A 19,385-nucleotide genomic window follows, 5' to 3' on the forward strand; every position below is an offset into this window, starting at 1 on the left:
TACCATTTGGTAAAATATCTCACCATCTATAATCATAAAAATAAAGTATAACATTTTAAAATAATTAAAAAAAACCCATGTAACAACATTTCATCAAATTATGCTGTCTCCAATTTAAAAAAATATTGCATTAATGAGCATATACATATTTGATTTCATAATTAATTTTTTATTCATATAATTAAAAAGCATCCTGTTGCAACGGTATATATTAATAAAACCCCAATACTTCACATAGTTTAACGAAATCTACACGTGAATATAATAAAATTGAATCCGTATTGCAATCATATTTAAATAAGCAACCGTATAACGAGTATTCAAAGGCGTAACGTGTTCTCTTTTATTGCTTGAATGACGACATCGCCAATTTAAGTTTTTTAATTAAAGCTCTTTGATACATCATACGAGTTAGACGACAAATACGTATGCAATTTTCTTTGCATCTCTTATATAGGTCTTTGAACATCGCAGATACATTTATCCTGTGCAATATGAGTTCCTTTACTTACACATGGACGTAAATAAAAACTATTAATATTGTATAATGCGTAAGTACACACAATACATCTAAACTGTACACAATAGGAGATATAAAGTGAATGAAAATTGCGAATTTAATTACTGAGCAAGTTGTGCTTGGGAGGAAAACAGTAAACCAAGTGACAAACTTATATAATCACATTGAATGCAAGGAATAACCGGTGGCTATTATGTCTAGTTGTCAAATATAAAAGAGCAATCATACGTAGAGAAATAGTAGGTGTATTATGTACAATAAACGCCTGCATAATGATATAATAATTTCAAGGTAACATAAACTGCAATCTTAAATTCAAGAAAGTCCTAATTTGTGTATAATGTTAGATTTTAGGAACATCATAGTATTCAAAAACCAATAAAAAACTTTCACAACTGTTACCAGCCTCACAAAGAAAACTTGCTGTCTCAATAGCTTATTTAAAATATAAGAACACAATGAAAGAGCTGACGTACGATATTATATACAGTAATTGAAATTTCAAAAATGATGACCAGGCTTTATTGTCACGAAAATAAAATGTAAAGCTGAACCAACCTGCACTGGAAAACACTACCGTCAGTGGCGACGCAATAATGCACAGCATATATATTACGGCCATGTTTAAACCATCAGGATGCAGGTCCTTAATTCCACTTCAATTAAAGACTCTTACCGATAATTAATACTATCTTGAATACTTATTTTCTCAGTCCTCTTCAAGGCTACCGCAAAAAGTATTACTATGAAACAGTATCTACTAAAATAGCCTAACCTTTTACTTAAATGCAACAAAATAATTTTGTTTAAAAAATATCAATTGTCCTTAAAAATTACACCGGTTGAGGTTTGTATGAAAAGACAGTATACAAACTTCTCTCGAAATAAACTCGACTGATTTATAACGGAAACATATCGTCTGTTTAAGTAAGCCGTTTCGTTCCTGCTTTATATACCTCGGCTTAAATAGTCTAGTCACTGTTTACCGCTCTACTTCTCTTTCATGTTTAGATGCAGAGAAAATGCGTTATGTCTATGCTGGTTTCAACACTTGCTTTCCTAAGGGCCTGATATACAATCGCATCTTAATATTTTTATTAGCCGGACAAAAGCGATGATAAGATGCGTATAATTTCAGATTCGTTTAAACTGAGGTCAAAAGATCATTCAGTTATTGTGAACTAGATGATTCAGATCAGTTCGGTTAACATTCAAACTTTTCAACACGCACATAATATGAAAACATAGAAATATACGTGTATACGTTAGGCAAATTACATTTATAAAGTCGACAAATTAAATATCACCGATTCACCAAAGGTTTCACTAAAATGCAGATCATAAAACGTTGTTGAAAATAAAAAGATAAATGACGAAAGGGTCTAATAGCACGTATCGGTTTAAATAATGTGTCCATAATTATTCATGTTTAAAAAAAAAAAATAGTACCCCTTCCAGCAACGAAAATGGCAGTCAGTTTGAGAACCATCTTTTAAACATGCTTAACATTATATAACGTTATGAATATACTATATGTTTTGAACCATTGATTTGTAAATGTCCATTATAAAGCAGTGTTACTACAAACGTTTCAACGAATGAACATCAACATTTTTGTTTTGATATTTAGTTGTTTGAAGTATTGTCGATGTTCATGTAACCAAATACTTAAACGTCGAAACGATTTCTTGAACCTTTTCATAAACTTAGTGACGTTAACAATTCTTTAATATTGTCAATATTAACGTCATAATCAGCGCGACACCGTTTGTAATGGTGTAAAAACTTGTTCAAATGACGTTTACATGCATTTTCCATTCAAAGGGACTTGTACATAAACCTTTTATATTAATAAACATATTTCACGAGAGTAAACATTTTTAAAAACGTTCTTCATGAACTGATTTATATTCATTATATGCTTTGTTTGTCAGCTTGAATTGAATAACAACTATTAATATGGTATTTATTGATTCATTTTAGCATTTCATACCAACAAGTGTTAACCAAAGAGTTTTTGTATGTAAACATAACTATAAGAGTGAACGTCAACCGCATTTTGTAAAATATTTATTGTTTTATTGCTTAACAAAAACAAAATTTCTCCATGATCATGTCTTGTCTTATTTTTCTTTTGATGAAGCCTTGCATTATATATTATATCGTTGTTCAAGTGCGCTTGTCAAACGGTTATTTTTAAAAGCATTAAAGCCAGTATATGAACTTTCTATTTAATAATGTGTGAAAAAGCAAAATCAAATTTCTCTAAAGTATTTGCTACTTTACATATTAAAAAATGTTGCGAGCATTTGCTCATAATCTTTCTTTACATTCCAATTTTAAAATGAGCATATCTATAGATTACTCCGTCACGTCATTTAACGCTGATATCTTTATATGCAAAGCTACCTACCTGATATGAAACAATGCATAGTCAGCATGTGAATTGGCTGAGCCAATTAAGAACGAGTATTATGTACGATGTAAAATAACAGTGCCTCCAAACGCCAAACCATTTCGTCAATATCAGAATTACATGAGTCTTAACAATGTGTATACATAAGCTTAGTGTGATTTTAATCCGTAATTACATCTACTTAGATGAAGCTTAGTAAACTTTTAACAATTAAACTTGAATCACCTTTCTTTATATCGTTTGTGTTGGTAATTGGCAGACAGTTTATTCTAGAAGTAGTACAACAATTGTATGAATGCCATTTTTTGAGTATCATCATATTGTATAATTACTTTATTATTTATTATACATTTATTGTCAACAATGTACATTGTATTTATTGTACATTGAATATTTCTCTCATTAATGCGTGTCTAGATGTACACTTGTGCATAGTATGAAAAGTTGTCGATGTTATATTGTCTAATGCGAATAAACATGTATAAATAACTTCTGTTTCATGTTTGGTAAATGAATAAAACTCCGCGAGTGTGATTTAAAGACTTTGGATATTTTACAAAACAAAACAAAAACAACAAAATAATGTTGTAGCATTTAAGTGAACGATAAAAACAATTTAGTACATACAGTTCGATAGTTGTTTTGTGTCTGTTTTTAAAAGGATTTAGGAAATAGGTATTCGAGATACTATGCGTTGGTAAAACCCTGAAATTGAAATGGAATTAAGTATTTACGTCTTGCTGATTCAAACATTACCGTTGTTCGTCTGCCATGAATTATTGCGTCGAAACTTACAGAAGCGTTAATCAGTACATATTCGTCCAGTGTTCACTTTTCATTTGCGTGACAGGACAGCCTGATCATGATTTTTGATCCTTTTAAATCGTGTTCTATATTTGTGTTAGCTATTTAGATAACACGTTTATTTTGCAGAGCTGCTAACACGGGCGGGATGTTCTGTTTTGTTGTGTATACCATGACGTTCCTGAAATATAATATTAAATAGTATTTAGGACTTAATTGCATTCGACATTGCAGTTTACGTTACATTGAACTAACTTTATCCATCGGTTGTCGTTTATATCAAATTCCAAAGCTACTATTTCTACATCACGTGTTTGCCCTTTTATATATTTTACCGCTAGGCATTATAGCCAGTGTTTATTCTTTGCATTCGGTGAGGTTATATATGTTTGTCACTTGATTAACGTTTTCCAAGCAAGCACCAACAGCGATGTAATTAAAATTCAAATACGTAATTTTAATTTTATTCATGGTCTTCATTTGTTTTAGGTTAAGCTGTATTATGTGTAAATATCAATAATAAACACGTTACTATGTTTCAGTTACTTCCATGTTTAAGTTAATGACTTCATATTTTCAATGATAATTCATTTTAGTTATAAGAGCAATAAAATCGTATAATGACTTGTCGCTTAATATCCATTACGTATCATGGAGAATTAATTTTAAAAATATGCGTTGTCATCATTCAAGCAAAAAATGATGACGCATTAAGCCTTTGAACTTCGATATTTCCTATTGGTTTCCGTATTTATATTTGTGTAGTTGAGTTTATGTTTAATATAATCCGTTGCATCAGGATGCCCAGTCATTGTATGAGTAATGCTTGATTAATGTAATCAATTATGATTTGGATAACTTATATCATCATTTATTTGTTTAATTGGACGCCGCATAGTGTATTTCCATGCTGTTTTATTTTTTTTTAAATATTATTCAAATGCTATTATGTATGTGTGTTTATATTTACAGTCGGTAAGAATTGGTAGCTTTTTAATATTTATACATTATTTTCCAAAAGTGCAATTTTGTTGCTTATAGATTTTGATAAATGACCACATTATATCAACTTAGTATCGCAATAAATTTGTATTATATGTTAAGTGTATTTGCATTTACCGTACACTGAACGGGCAGTGTCTAAAAGCACTTTTCTGACCTTGAAACACGTCACCTTTACCGTCCGCGTTAGCACAAACGTCAGCGGAAACACGGCCTTAAGTACATAGTCGTGTTTTGTAAATGAAAAAAAAACTACGTCGAATAAATCAAACAGATTGAAAGTTTTAAAATCGTATGCACCGAGTGAAATTTATCAACATTTATGCATTTTGTAGACTATTACTAAGGTATAAAGGTCTGCTGTTAAATTACACAGTTATACTCGTTTAGTTACAATAGTATGTCTTCAATTTAAAAAACAATATCTAATACAAATTCCATCTTAGTTATAAATGTTATCAAAAGATAACTAATTGATAACCAAAGGCTTTTTGGACAAGGTTAAACATATAAATAGAACTGCAAATCTAAAATCTTTTCGACACCAATGAACGGTTTTCAAAATACTTGTTAAATTAAACTTCAGTAAACATTTACGATACTTTTCTATGCAAACTCTTCCGCATTCTGCTTACAAACGGAGAATCTATAAATCAATTTAGAAATAGTTAATTGTTTATTTTAAACGACATAGAGACTAACAGAAAGATTCTAAAGGATCATTATCATATTAAAGAATTTTCGAAACGAGTTTTTTTTATCATTATGCTTTTATGTATAGATTAAGGCTAATAAATGTTTTTTTTCAAAGGGTAACGAAAGATGCCTAAGATAACTTAACTTATTTAAACAGCTAATACATGTCCAATATAAGGGAATAAATATCGTGTTGAAAAGCTGCCAACTTGACGTTAAACTTAAGTAAAAGTGGGCAATGGTTTACTTAAACCGGACAGAGTTGTCGAGACTTTTTCCGATTCCCTTTAATCTTTAATTGCTAGGCGGATTCTCTTTAATCTTTTATTGCAGGGTTGTATATTTATTTGTAGATATCGTATTATCGTTATATATATGGCTGATACCATATATAAGTTGGTTAGATGTAGACTTCAGCTTCTTGTATTGTAAACACAAATTTGAGAGTTTTCAACACAGTAATATCAATGTTCAAAGCGTTTTCATTTATCTCTATATATAGTTATATTTCCACCAACTTGAAACGAAGTAAAAATACTATTTTATTATGGCATGTTGTATGCACACAGATCACCAGGTTTCAGAGAAATTTACACTCAGAACCCAAGCAATGTGTTCTAAATACACGTAACTTTAAAGGCATCTAATTATCTCCTGAAGATTTGACATAAAGTATATTTAAGGGCGACTATTGTCAAAACATCTTTAAAATATCGTGGCATAGCTTCTTTTGGGAGGCCTATTGGAGTAGATTACAGTATAAATAATATTTACCGTAATATATGCAACGCTTTACTCTAAAAATCAATGTGTTTAATTGTAAGACATTTTTTCAGTTAATGAAACTCATTATGGTATTTCTGCCTCGACTTTTGCTTCGACCTGTTTGCAAGGAAAGCGTTGTTCACTAATAAATCACTTTCAGGTTTTACGATTGGAGACTTACACGAGAAACATGCGCGAAAAATCAATAAAAAATGCATAACAAAACCCGCTGTAACAGTGAAATTTGATACGTGTTCTTTCTTACCAACCAAATGACCTTTTTATTTCTTAAATGCATTTAGCTTAAGTATCATGTCTTTTAAGGAAATGTACGGTTATGGGGGTTGGTACGTGCAAAATGACTTTATGTCTTGCTTAAGTTGAAGGGTTTACATTGCATTGCATACGTATTTAAATTACAATATTACGACAAGCATGAAGAGAACTTCGGTTGTGTGTGTAACATATACCATAGAAATATGAGCCTTGCTCTGTGAAAAAAGTCCGCACAGGCTAATCAGGGACCACACTTTCCGCCAAACCAAGATTTTTGCAAACAATAGACTTTCTTTAAACGAAAAATATCATATAATAGTTAATTCGCGAAAATCGGCACAATTTAAAGCTTTGTTTTAGGGTTAACAATTTAACAATGGGTACAGCGGGGGAGACTCGCCTATAATAGAGACGCTTGAAAAAAATTGGTCGGCGACCTATGTCGTGGACGGGACAACAGACAAAGAAAAGATGTATTGTGGTAAAGTTTTTTTGCTTAACATACCTTTAGACTAACGGGCATGCTATCTATGATTACCATGTACACGATTAAAATATGTAGAACGTTAAAAGATTACTTTTCTGAAGTGCGAAATTTAACAAGGCACAGAAGTGCATCCTCGTCCAATTTTAAAACATAAGTACAATAATGCAAATACCGTGAAATATATAAACCAGACTGTAAGACTATACTGTCCAATTAATAAACTTAAATATATGATCCAGAAATAAAAGATTGGCCGAAGTTTTTAGATTGTTTTTTAAACGGAACAAATTTTTTTTAAATACCATTGAGCAAAATGTTTTGGGTGCATTCTGGTTCAGTTTTCGTCTGTCAGCAACCGTCTGTATAATACATGCTGATACGATTACTGAATGTATTTGCCCCATAAGTAATGAAGAGGAGATGAGCATAACTTATGAAAATATAAGGCTGCTGAACTGTTAATAAACTCCAAAGGGTGAATCGATCAATCGATGTATGATATTTAAAATTTGCTGTATAATAAATATGATACATATAAAGTCTCTATAACGCTCAAAATCAACGAAAATTTTGTAAAGTATTTCGTAAAATAAAGTTTACCTAAACAATCAGTGTTTCTTAAAGCAATAGCCACAATTTCAACGCTAGATGTGGTATGATTACATAGATTTTTGTAGATATAAAATGCTCGTTTTTATTTACTTGTGACCACAATAAATTTCATGCTAATTTCCTGCGAATATATCTATTCATACGACACACGAACACTAAAATGGTACCATGTTAAAACCATAATAAAAACGAGCATTTTGTATCCACAAACATCTATTTTACCAGACCACATCTGGTGTTTAAATTTCGGCAATTGCCATAAGGAACAATATTTGTACGAAATATTGTACGAAATTTTCGTTGATTTTGAGTAGTAATGTTACTTTAATGAAATACCAATTGATGCAGTTGATAAAGCTTTATGAATCTGGTAAAATTCAAAACTTTATATAAAATATACTTAACGAATGAATAAATAATTGGCGCAATATAATAAAATATGAAAAAAAAAGAACAAGACACAAAATGTGAGATGTAAACAGACACTCGTATGGATGGATAAGTTAATGAGTGCATAAATGATTAAACAAAGGATTGAATGATTAACTAAATCATGAACGACAGCCCAAATGTTAGAGTAAAGAATAACAAATGAAGGATCCTAAGATGAAACGTAAAAAGAAACAAATTAATGACTTCGCGTAGTCTGCTTCTATGTACACACGTAAATATGTTTTCATATTTCTAAATGCAATACAATTGGATATTTCAACCAAACTCTGTGACATTGACAATTTCTTAGAAACGGTGATATCGAGTATCCACTTAATTAAATATTTAATGATTAAGGGAATCGTATTTTCTCGATAAATGTCTGCAAGTTAGGACCGATTTTCTACTTGAGTTACTGACAATATGCCTCTATGCATATATATCCTAGTTACGTAATGGGCAGTTTATCGTCCATCACAAAGTTGTAAATCTGTTCCGTCTTAATCTAATATTAAGTAAACAAATAATTATCGAATTATTATTAGCTTGTATTGCTTTTTTATTTTAATTACGATCCCTCGAAGTTATTGTTTATTTACAGTTTTTATGATACATTTCGGTCTAATTATTAAGTTTTGGATCCTTTGAAGCGGTTTGAACCCTCTCTGGTTTTAATTGACCTTTCCAGTGTCAAACATGACTTTTTGTTGAATGTCTAATTCTATGTATTGCCTTGCCCAAGCAAGGAGCCGATTTGTTAATCATTGTGCTTGTTTTTCGACTACTGCAATTGATTTTTGCGCTCAAGTTAAGTTGCTTCTTAATTCAAATCAACCACTATGACATAGACGCCCATCGGTTCAGTATAAATATGCATACTTTAAAATTATACTTCCGCGTATAACAATACATTATAACAAATAAAGCAACACCCCGCCCCTAACAACGGACGTCTGCGTGGTTGCGCATTTGTTCAACACGCCAGTGTTACGTCAATTTTTAATAAAACTTTAATATGTATACATGTAATTACTCAATTGACACCATTTCATGCCCTTCACTTAACAAATTAATGAGCAAATATATGAGTGTACATCTACCAATCATTCATAGTATATACTTATCTTATTACATAAGATATTTTAAAACTACGGATGAATCTAAAAGGACACGCATGCCCCCGCTATATAACTATGGACACAGAAACACGTGTTGTGAGCCGGCCCTTTGTAACCGTTGCTACACAAAAAGCCTGCTTCATAAGAGACATTGACCTTAAAACCAGCAAAATATTTGGCAATTGTGCATACAACACGTCGTATCAATAGGATTGACAGTAATAAAAATTAACTAAAAATGAATAAATCAGACAGTCACATGGCTGTTGCACGCAACAAGTGGTCTATCGGTTCCAATTTATTTCAAAATCACATCATGCGCTTGATATTATGGGCTGGATGCGAACACATACTTTTATTATAAATATATTAGGAATAAGTTTAGCTAGGAGCTTTATCTTGAAGTGACGTGACACATGTGGGGCTGTTGTTACAATAAAGCTTTACCTTCATACGAGTGTCACGATTGTTGCTTGTGACGCATTGAATTGATATTATCATTTGTAATAATTTATATGAAAATCTCAGAATCCACAACAAAGGTATAAACCGTGCACAAAATGTCTCCACCCAAAATACAAACATTCTCACTTACGTATACACGGACGTAAGACTATATGCCCTTCCATCATTATCATGACAAAGGATTAATTATAATACATGTATAACTGAACAGTATACATGCATGTTGTATACAACTCACAAGTATTTATGACACCAGAAATATTCATTTTAAAACAATATATTTTTTTAAATATAAAGATCATATCTTAACGGGAATGGACATGACTGACAAGTCAAGCACTGTACATCAACATCTTATACTACATACTGTGTAGGTACATTGTGTTTTATTAAATCGAGATTGCTTGATACAACATGGTAATGGTATACTGGAAAACCTCAATTGATTGTTTAAATACAGGACATGATGTATTGTAAGGTTGGTGGTAATGAAAAAAACACACAATAGTTTGAGTTATTTCTTTTCAAATAAACATTGCATTTCAGATAAGATCATCATATTTATTAATTTGCTAGACACAATTAATTAGAAACATAACATACAATAAAGAAAAAAAATGTTTAAAAAATAAAAATTACTGCATTAAGCGACTTCATGCATACCATCCTTAGCTACATGATGTTATAAGTAGGTTGTACTTATAATGTTATTAACATTCCAAGTTGAACAAGAGCTGTCAGAGGACAGCCAGCTCAACTTTTCTTGTTCTTGTCTGAGTTTCTGGCCTTTAAAAACAACAACAATCTCAATGCGTGTTTAGTTATTGTTAATAAGTAATTTTCTTATTTGCAAAATTTCTTACAAAACAACTGAAATTTTGCAAACCATTTTCCTTTACTTAATAACGAATACATTTACTGTTGAAATCGACCCAATGGCCCTCGTCTTCTTTGATAGCATAATGTACATTTCCTGTTCTTCACCTGATATCAGGACCACAACGGCATATACATTTTTGAGGTTTAATTTATATAGTAGTTATAAAGAATATGTAAATTAAATATATTAAACCAAGAAATGTGACAATGACAAGAAACTTTCACTGAGGCTTGACTTGACTTGATCCTGATTTTATTTGTCATCTGCTGCGGGATTAGTCCCAGTAGCTGGGGTAGGCAGCAGGCAGCTAAAACGTCTAACCCCTTATTTCCAAACTCTTCTGTTCTGTGGGTCTGTGTATCCCAAGCCACCGGTGTGCAGGTCATCCCTAACACAGTCAGACAACGATTTCCTTGGTCTCCCTCCACCTCTGGCACCAGGAATGGCCATCTTCGTGGTGGAGTTCATGTAAGAAATGGCACGTTCGACATGCCCAAACCAGCTCAGACATCTGGCTCTCAGTGATGCCGTGACTTATGGTATCCCTAGTTTACCATACAGCGTGTCAGTGTCGACTCTGTCATAAGGCTTGAATCTGCAGGTCCAGCGGGCCATTGCTCTGTCGTTCCTACGAAGTCGTTGTAGATCAGAAGCGGATGATGCCCACGCTTAACTACCATGTAACATGGCAGAACGGACACAAGCATGGAATACTTTGCCACGGGTTTTAAGGGAAACGTGCTTTGATGTCAGTATTGGAAGTAGCTTCTCAAACTTTCCCCAGGCAGTGCAGCATCTGGTGATGATGGCAAGTTCGCAGCCTCCCACAGCACATAGCATGTCACCTAGATAGCAGAAGCTGGCCTCAACATCAAGCTTTGAGCCGTCAACAACCATCTGGGTGACTGGTCTTCCATTAATTTGACGTGCCTGGTCCAGGCATCTCAGACAAACACAGTCAGGGGTGGTGGTGATTTTTCCCTTGATGTTACTGCACGTTTTGTGCACCCACAGTTTGCACTTGGTGCACTCAATGGAGTTCACTCCCTCTCAACATACTGCACAGGGATATGCTCCAGTGTCACGCAGGAGATTCAATCCAGGACCGGTGATCAATAGCTTTGTCTTCTTCATATTGACCCTCAGCTGATTGCTTTCCATACCATCCTTCAAACCTTTTAGTCTGGAGAAACACTCCTCCAGTGAGTCCGCAATCACAGCAAGATCATCAACGTAGAGGAGCTCCCATGGAACCCCGGTGCGGAATTTCCTCGACAGAGCCTCATAAAGTAGGATGAAAAGCAGGGGACTGAGAACAGAACCCTGATGCATTCCTACTCCAACTTCCTCGCTGTACTGTCCGTTGACACATACTCGGATCCTGGTGCCTGTGTACATGCCCTGTATGACACGTACTGCCCATTCCTGAACCCCAAGACTCCTCAGGGCCCACCAGAGGACCTTCCTTGGTACTCTATCAAATGCTTTCTCAAGGTCAACAAATGCAATATACAGTGGCTTGTTTGCAGCAATGTATTATTCCTGCAGCTGGTGTATGATGAAGATTGCATCAGTCGTATCTCTACCAGGTACAAAACCAAACTGCATACCATCGATGTTGACCACCTCGTGTATAAGGGTGTCAAGTACACGCTCATCAGTTTCATCATGTCCGTAAGCTTTAACCCACGGTAGTTTCCTCTGTCTAGAGCATCCCCTTTACCTTTGTAAAGGTTAAGGATGTGGCTCTCCTCCCAGTCATTGGTGATCACACCATTGCTGAAAACGACCTAAGCCAGCTGCCTCAGCCTTTCTGTTCCCTTCTCACCAGCTACTTTCATCATCTCGGCGATCACTCCTGACGGACCAGCGCCTTTACCGCATTTCATCTTGCCAAGAGCTTTGCGAATTTGTTCTGCTGTGACTGGTGGAGGAGGGTTGATAAGAATTTTATGCAACGCATAATTTTTGAAATGGGGATAGCTTATATGAAGTAATTTCAAAATACACTAAGTCATGGAGAGTTGTAAACAATAATTCATGAACTTAAACCCTCCATTATGTCCTTGACCTTAAACAAAGGAGCATGTCAATGATTTTTAAGAAATCGTCAGGCAAAAGGGAACAAATAATCCCAAGAAAAATTAAAATCCTCCAGACAAATCTTCACACTATCTATATGCCCAACAGCCCAAAACTTGTGAAATGTTATAAGAGCTATTAGACATTATTCATTTATATAGTCGGGTTATTGGATTTTAAAAATCTGTTTAATGACAACATACTCATTTTGGCTTATGGTTTAACTATATTACCGCAATGGTTGTCCCAGACAAACACAATTAAAAAAAAGAGGGCCAAGATGGCCCTAGTTTGCTCACCTGAGAGGAGTCGGTTTATTCAATCTTTACAAAATGTCAAACTTGACCTAGATATTGTCCAGACAAACATCCTGGTCAAGTTTCATCATTATTTCATCTGCGAGTCATGATCAATGTACCTAGGCGTAAGCATTCTTGAGTTATCATCCGGAAACCATTTTTCTAAGTTGAGTCACCGTGACCTTGACAGCCATTGTGTGAATACGTTTTTTGGCACTGTGACCTTGACCTTTGACCTAGTGACCTGATAATCAATAGGGGTCATCTGCTAGTCATGATCAATATACCTATTTCATGACCCTAGGCATAAGCGTTCTTGAGTAATCATCCAGAAACCATTTTACTATTTCAGGTCACCGTGACCTTGACCTTTGACCTAGTGACCTGAAAATCAATAGGGGTCATCTGCGAGTCATGATCATTGTACCTATGAAGTTTCATGATCCTAGGCATAAGCGTTCTTGAGTTATCATCCAGAAACCATTTTACTATTTCAGGTCACCATGACCATGACCTTTGACCTAGTGACCCGAAAATCAATAGGAGTCATCTTCGTGTCATAATCAATGTACCTATGAAGTTTCATGATCTTAGGCATAAGCGTTCTTGAGTTATCATCTGGAAACCATTTTACTATTTCGGGTCACCGTGACCTTGACCTTTGACCTAGTGACCTGAAAATCAATAGGGGTCATCTGCGAGTCATGATCAATGTACCTATGAAGTTTCATTATCCTAGGCCTCAGCGTTCTTGAGTTATCATCTGGAAAACATTTTACTATTTCGGGTCATCTTGACCTTGACCTTTGACCTTGTGACCTGATAATCAATAGGGGATATCTGCGAGTCTTGATCAATGTATCTATGAAGTTTCATGATCCTAGGCATAAGCGTTCTTGAGTTATCATCAGGAAACCATTTTACTGATTTGGGTCATCGTGACCTTGACCTTTGACCTAGTGACCTGAAAATCAATAGGGGTCATCTGCGAGTCATGATCAATCTGTCTTTGAAGTTTCATGATCCTAGGCATAAGCGTTTCTGAGTTATCATCCGGAAACCATTTTACTATTTCGGGTCAGCGTGACCTTGACCTTTGACCTAGTGACCTGAAAATCGATAGGGGTCATCTGCGAGTCATGATCAATGTACCTATGAAGTTTCATGATCCTTGGCATAAGCGTTCTTGAGTTATCATTAAAAAAACCATCTGGTGGACGGACGGACCGACATGAGCAAAACAGTATACCCCCTCTTCTTCGAAAGGGGTGGGGGCATAATGAGAAAACTGCCCCCCTCCCAGCAGCCATGTTATTCAACTGACTGGAACCATTTTTGAACTCAACTCTCGTATCAGGGAAACAAATGTTCTGAGCAAATTTCATAAAAATTGGGCCAAAAATGTGACTTCTACTGCGTTCACTTGTTTTCACTATATACATATAGAGAAAACTGCCCCGCCCACTGGCGGCCATATTTTTCTACCGATCCCGACCATTTTCAAACTCGTCCGAGATATCAATAAAACCAATGTTTGTACCAACTTTCATGATAATTGGTCAAAAATTGTGACTTCTAGAGTGTTTACAAGGTTTCTTAAAAGCCAAATAGGGAAAACTGCAACAGTATACATATAGAGAAAAATGCCCCGCCCACTGGCGGCCATGTTTTTTTCACTGATCTCGACCATTTTCGAACTCGTCCGAAACATCAATTGAACCAATGTTTTGACCAACTTTCATGATGATTGGGCAAAAATTGTGACTTCTAGAGTGTTTACAAGGTTTTCTATAGCCAAATAAGGAAAACTGCCCCGCCCACTGGCGGCCATGTTTTTCAACGGATCGGATCCACTTTTGAACTCAACCAAGATATCATTAAGACAAACATTTTGACAAAGTTACATGAAGATTGGGCATGAAATGTGACTTCTACAGTGTTTACAAGGTTTCCTTTTTTTTGACCTATTGGCCTAGTTTTTGACCCGGCACAACCCAGTTTCGTACTCGGCCAAGATTTCATTGGGACAAAGCTTCTGACCAGGTTTCATGAAGATGGGACAAGAAATGTGGCCTATAGAGTGTTTACGAGCAAATGAAAACAGACGGACGGACATACGACGGACAAAGACCGGTCACAAAAGCTCACCTGAGCAATCAGGTGAGCTAAAAAGTTCTGACATTTAATCTTCAAATTCACCTTTACTTTATTTGAGGAAAACTTAGTTGTATAGACACATTTAATGTTCATGGAGAATTATGTAAAAGTTACAGAGATGAAACAAAAAAACAGAATCTTTAACTTTGAATTAAGACCTTGACATTGATTTTGAAGAATAATGACCTTGCATCATGAGGCATAGGTGTTGCTTTGTCATGACACTTTTTTCATGGGAAAAATTATGTGAAGTTTGTTAAAAATCCTCAAAGATTTGTTAAATTTACAGTGTGGAAACAACATTTCATAATCTTTGCTCTTGACCTTGTAACAAGAATCATGGGATTGCACTCAACACAATTGTCTTTTCATGGAGTAAAATAATATTAAGTAGTATTAAATCTTCCAAATCATTTAGAGGTTACAGAGTATGTAACCTTTTCACGACACATCACATTAAAAGGATAAATGTTCCAAAGTTTTATTAAAATCCTCTAAGGGATGTACAAGTTACAGAGCAGACACAAAATCTTGACTGATAAATACATACAACCACCCATAGACAGATGATGCCACTACTATTATGCTTCATATGCATAATTTCATATCACAATCCATAAAAATTGAAATGTTGTACTTTGAAAAGAGTAGGAGTTCTTCTTTTGACAAGTTTGGCTATACTGAGAGACTGACACAGACGTTCATGGTGAATCTAGCATACCCCCCTTTTTATGGTGTGAGGTATTACACTGGCAACAAATAAGGTCCCAAGTCAAGGTTCCATGCAATATAAAGAAGTGAAAGCATGATTTGCAATTAGCTTTCATTAAGAATGCAAACTACCGTGATGTTATTTACTGAAAATTACCTGTTCACTATTTGAATATTTTGAGTAACAGTGACCTTGACTTTATCTGACCAGCCCCAAATACAATTCCAAGCTATGGTTTTATGTAAGCTAACTGGACGCAAAATGCAAATGAATACCACCATTCAAACTCAAGTTGTTGAGCGGAAACTATTTTATTTGTATTTTTAGCTTCAGTTACAATCATCTTTACCGAACATGCCCCCAAAACAATACTAAGATAGGGCTCTATGTATGCTTGCAATAAAAAGTTTTATCAAAATTGATCAAGACAAATTGAAGTTGTTGGAAACCTGGTTAAAACTTCACCATAGGAGTGAAACTGCATTTCACAGTGACATACAGATCCAAATTAAAAACAATATGTACACAAATTCATTAATTTTGTTTGGTATGTGAAATGCTAAATTTTTTTAAAGATTAAAGCACACAAACACAAATTAACACCCTTCCTGTTTAAAAAAGCTTAAGTATTTAAACATTTTTAACCCAAACGTGTATGTGAAATTTAAAATTAGAAAAAAACTAACAAATGATTAATATTGATGAAGTCTCATTTTACAGCACCAGCTGTGGCTGGTATTCAGTTTTCATTTAATAACAACAACAGTCGTCCGGCTGTCAGTTTTCCTCCATGGTGTCCCAGAGAGCGTTGCTGATGAAGAACTGAGAAGCCTTACGATTGTCAAAGCAGAATGGCTTCACGGCAGTTTTGTTGTTGATGTCTGGCATTTCGTTAAGGAAAAGAGACCGAGTAATACTATAAACAAGTGTTTTTTTTCTGAATTTGTCTGAAATGTACACCTTTACTTGTTTTATTTATGACCAAATTTGCCAATAGTAAAAATCATCTTGATTACTTTTGTGATCTCATTCAACATTTTCTTTGAAAAAAATCTAAAAGATACATTATTAATAACACAGACTTTTACTAAATTTGTTCTATGTGATCACAATGTAAATTCACTAGCCTGTAGCACATAGTGTGGGGTCAGTAAGAATTGTTTACAAATTCTTAACAAGCAATATTAATGCAAAGAGTAACATTTGATAAACTATATTTACATTAACACATCATCTTGTTGACTTTTGTGGTCTCATTCAATGTTTTCTTTGAAATACTGATGACTTGACTGGATATTTAATGCTAGTGAAATAATATGGGGGGAAAATGGTTGGGATGTAACCCAGTTTAGAATGAAATCATTCAACAATAAATTAATCGTGTTTAATGTATGAAGTCAGATAAAAAAATTACTAGACATTTTTACAAAGCATTGATGAATGAGTCTTAAACATGTCAATAGTAAATGATTCAAAGTACTGTCAAACTAAACATCTTGTCAATGATAGATATTAATTATAATGATAAATTATGATATTTACATGCAAGGATATCCACAGATAATTATTCCAATTAATAGACAAACAAGTGCATGTGTTCAAACACTTTTGTCATAATGCAATAAAGTAGTGCTAAAATAAAGATGGATATTTAATGAATGCGTTGATTTAACCAGTCAGTACATTGGACATTTCACTATAAAAAGGCATGCATACGTTCTGACTAGAGACAGAATAGGTAGTTGATGATATATTGGAAGGATACATCCTTTGATTTCATCAGATGAACCTTCAAAGTCCCATCTTATTTTGGATACACATGTGTAAAGGGCGATTGTTTCCCTGAAATCATAAAATAAACTTGCAAGATGAGCATTGGTGGTAGAAATATCATATTATGAAAGATTACTGTGTGAGAAAGGGTTTACTACTGAAATAAAGTATAACTTAGACTGACATATTTGCATCAGTCTGGTCAATCAAGAAATTTGACTAATATGGAAATTGCCATTTTTTTTTACTGAAGTAAAGCTACCTATAGCATGGTAAATCTTTGCCATTCTTGCACATAATTAAATGTTAAGTATCAGCAGACCAATAATTTTCATGAAGCCAGTAGTATGCATACATAATGTCATGTTAGAAAATTCTCACTTCAACAACAGAGAAAATGTTTAAATGAGCCTGTTTTATATGTGAAAATCTAACTAAGTTTCAATTGATCTTTCTTACTTTACCCCTGACCTCAAACAATGATTTTGACCTTTGACTTGTCTCATCATGATAATCACTTCTGCCATTTTGAACATTTATCCATACTTAACAAAGTTGTGCTAAAGACAAAGTCTGAAGGACTAGTTTCCTAAAAGCGACCTTAGACTCTGAATCGTGACATTGACCTTGGACCTGATTCTTGCAACTCAGTTTCATCCCTCTTATCATATCTGCCAAGTAATTTTAAAATCAATTAATGATGGACAAAGATACGGACAGTGTAAAGGACTTTTTTAAATAATTTGACCTGATCTTTAATAATGACCTTGATTTAAGTCCCAAAGACCTCTACTCTGCCTCAAAATTCTAATAGTATCTGCTATTATTTGAAAATCAATCCATGCTGGTCAATATTATGCTCAGAAATATATTTCCCATTGTCCATGGTCAACAAGCCCAACCTGCTTGGTCCGTTATTGGATGACGAGTGCGACTGTTTAAAGTCGGTAAAATACAGCGCTCTTCGTAAATTTCGTAGCTCCAATTTAGAGTCAGATCTCAGATTGTTTAAAGATAAACGGAATAATTTTAAGAATCATTGCAGGTCAAAGGTACATGAATATCAAAGGTTAAACCGCCAAGAACTAGTTAATTGTAGTAATAATCCAACAATGTTATGGACAATTTTATAGAAAAATAAATCGGCCAAATCAATTGATTCTAGTATCTCAAAAATAGAATGGTTACAATATTTCAGTGGCCTTTTATTCGATGAGAACTCTATTATTGTTGATTACACTGTTGGAAATGACCATGCTTATTCTGATGATACGGCAATTTCACTTAATGGTCCTTTCACATTGCAAGAAATTGAATGGTCAATATCCAAATAAATAAATGTTACAAGTTGTGGTCTGGATGGAATTCCGTCGGAATTTTACAAGTGTACATTAACGGATATTTCTCCAATAATGTTGTTGTTGTTTAATAAAATACTAGACACTGGTAACTTTCCCGAGTCGTGGGGTCAAAGTATCATTACACAGATTCATAAGTCAGGTCCAAGTAATAACCCTGGTAACTATCGTGGTATATCTATTACGAATACTCTATATAAAATATTCTCTGGAGTGATTAATAAGAGATTGTATGACTGGGCAGAGGAAAATAATAAGATTGATGAAACTCAAGCATGTTTCCTTAGAGGATATTCGGCAGTTGATAATGCCTTTTGTTTACAAGCGATGGTCCAAAAATATCTCTCAAAACGGGGTGGTCGATTATATTGTTTATCTGAGATATTAACTATATGATTCTATATTCTCAAATCTTTTCTGTAAAGAAGGAATGTAGTTGACAATTCTTAATAATTTTATTTGATCGTTCGTCAAAAAGTTGTAATTCTGTTACTCTTGTATCTTCAATGCAATTGAGTAATTAAATAGTAA

The 19,385-nt window shown here is 34.1% G+C and overlaps 1 protein-coding gene and 1 long non-coding RNA gene across 2 annotated transcripts in view; one reads left to right on the forward strand and one right to left on the reverse strand.

Annotated features, from left to right (window-relative positions):
• Window positions 1–19,385, reverse strand: part of LOC127866499 (carbonic anhydrase 2-like) — an 82,804-nt gene that overhangs the window by 21,292 nt on the left and 42,127 nt on the right. The gene's annotated exons all lie outside the window — the stretch shown is intronic.
• LOC127866508 (uncharacterized) overlaps window positions 15,648–19,385 on the forward strand; it is a 60,313-nt gene continuing 56,575 nt past the window's right edge. The window contains exon 1 of the long non-coding RNA XR_008043022.1: window positions 15,648–15,788. This is a non-coding gene — a long non-coding RNA (uncharacterized LOC127866508). The remainder of the gene's footprint in view (window positions 15,789–19,385) is intronic.

This window comes from Dreissena polymorpha, chromosome 2, assembly GCF_020536995.1.
Source record: "Dreissena polymorpha isolate Duluth1 chromosome 2, UMN_Dpol_1.0, whole genome shotgun sequence".
NCBI lineage: Eukaryota > Metazoa > Mollusca > Bivalvia > Myida > Dreissenidae > Dreissena > Dreissena polymorpha.